Genomic DNA, 2,765 nt, shown 5'->3' with positions numbered 1-2,765 from the left:
CAGTCTTCTAAAGGATGCTAGATAATTCTTTCTATAACTTTGATTAACTCTTTTTCTAGTATTCTAGAACTTTGTCAAAGAATAATTTATATAACTAATTAATGACAATCCTCTCGAAGTGCTTCTATATACCCATGTGGATATAATACTATATTTATAGTTTCATTTAATATTAATAACTATTAAATAATTTTTAATTTGTCATTTACATTCATGATGGCAGGATTATTTTAAGATTTTTCTTTAAGGTTTTTTTTTTTCCTTTTTACTATTTATTTATTTATTTTGACATTCTATATTATTTTATATTAATTCTATGTGCACAGTATAGTGGTTAACATTTGTATAATTTAAGAACTTATCCCCATGACATGGTAGTCTATGCATAGTTACTACCATATTATTGACTATATTCTTGATGCTTTACGTTACATCCCCATGACTACTTTGTAACTACTAATTGGTATTTCTTAATCCCTTTCCCCTTTTCACCCTCACACCCATCTGACAACCATCAAAATGTTCTCTATGAGTTTGTTTCTGTTTTGTTTGTTTATTTTGTTCTTTAGATTCAACATATAAGCTAAATCACATTGCATCTGTCTTACATTGCCTGACATACTTCACTCAGCATGATGCCTTCCAGGTCCATCCATGCTGCTACAGATGGCAAGAAGCCTTTCCCATCCATGGTCAATTGATATTACATTATATATATGTACCACCTATTCTTTATCCATTCATCTTTGACAGACACCCAGGCTACCTCCACTTCTTGGCTGCTGTAAACAATGCTGCAATTAACATATGGATGCATTCATCCTCTTGAAGCAGCATTTTGGGTTTCTTTGTATAAATACCCAGAAGTGGGATTACTGGGTCCTTCTTTGTCTCTGTTTTAAAGTCTGTTTGTCTGGTATAAGTATTGCTGCCTCAGCTTTTGTTTGTTTGTTTGTTTGTTTGTTTGTTTCCATTTTCATGAAATATCTTTTCCCCATTCCTTAACTTTCCATTTGTGTGTGTGTTTTTCACTCTGAAGTGAGTCTCTTGCCTCCAATATATGTAAGTGTCTTGTTTACTTATCCATTCAGCCACCTTGTCTTTTGATTGGAGCATTTAATCCCTTTACATTTAAAGTAATTTGTGATAGATTTGTAGTTATATGCCATTTTATTACTGATATTTTTTATCGTTTTTTTTTCTTCTTAAAGAAGTCCCTCTAAGTTCCTTGTAATAATGGCTTGGTATTGATCAACTCCTTTGGCTTTTTCTTGTCCTTCCATTCTAAATGATAGCTTTGCTGCATGGAGTAATCTTGGTTGTAGGTCCTTCCTTTATATCACTTTGAATATTTCTTGCCAATTCCTTCTGGCCTGTAAATTTTCTGTTGAGAAATCAGCTGACAGTCTTATGGGTGTTCCCTTGTAGGTAACTAACTGCCTTTCTCTAACTTCTTTTAAAATTCTTTCTTTGTCTTTAACTTTTGCCATTTTAATTATGATGCGTCTTGGTGTGGGCCTATTTGGGGTCTTCTTATTTGGGATGCTCTACATTTTCAGGCTTGTACATATATTTCCTTCACCAGGTTAGGGAAGTTTTTCATCATTATTTTTTCAAATAGGTTTTCAAATCTTTGTTCTCTTCTTCTTCTGGTACCTTTTTGATGCTAATGCTATACACTTGATGTTGTCCATGAAGCCCCTTAAACTATCCTCATTTTTTTGGATTTTTTTTTCTTTTTGCTATTCCGATTGGATATTTTCTGCCACCTCATCTTCTAAATTGATGATTTGATTATCTGCTTCATCTTCACCCATGGCAGAACAATGTTCCATTGTATATATGTACCACCAATTCTGTATCTATTTATCCATCGTTGGAACTCAGGCTGCCTCCACTTCTTGGCTATTGTAAACAATGCTGCAATGAACATATGGATGCATTTGTCCCTTCAAAGCAGCGTTTTGGGTTGCTTTCAATAAACATCCAGAAATGGGATTACTGGCTACTTCTTTGTCTCTTGTTATACCCTTTGTTTTAAAGTCTATTTCCTCTGGTATAAGTATTGCAACCTCAGCTTTTTATTTTTCATTTCCATTTTCATGAAATATCTTTTTCCATCCCTTTACTTTCAGTCTGTGTGTGTCTTTTGATCTGAAATGGGTCTCTTGAAGTGATGTGAAGTTCTTCATCTAATCTACTATCGATTCCCTCTAATGTAGTTTTCATTTCAGTTATTGTGTTCTTTATTTCTGACAAGTTCTTTTTTTATGTTTTCTATCTCCACTTTTATGTTTCTTATCTCTTTGTTGAAGTTCTCCCTGAGAACATTGAGCATCCTAATAACCAGTGTTTGCAACTCTGCATCTGATAGATTGCTTGTCTTTGTCTTGTGTAGTTCTATTTCTGGAGCTTTGCTCTGTTATTTTATTTCAGGTATGTTTCTTTGTCTCCCCGTTTTGGCTGCCTCACTGTGTTATTTTATATGGAGGGCTGCTATGTCTCCTGGTCTTAGTAGAATGACTCTATATAGTAGGTGTCCTATAGGATCCAGTGGTATAGTCTCCTTGTTCACCAGAACCAGGTTCTCCAATGTCCCTTCTGTTTACCCTCCTGTTGTAGTTGAGCCTTGGTAGCTGTTTGCCCTTGAGTGGGAGGAATTGACTCTCAGACTGACTGGTTGTGAGGACTGGCTGTGACTACAGTGGAGGAGCTGTTGTACAGGGGCTGACTCTACATAGCAGGGTTCACCTTATTGGGGCTCT

This window comes from Rhinolophus sinicus, linkage group LG09, assembly GCF_036562045.2.
Source record: "Rhinolophus sinicus isolate RSC01 linkage group LG09, ASM3656204v1, whole genome shotgun sequence".
NCBI lineage: Eukaryota > Metazoa > Chordata > Mammalia > Chiroptera > Rhinolophidae > Rhinolophus > Rhinolophus sinicus.
This window is presented reverse-complemented; position numbering follows the sequence as displayed.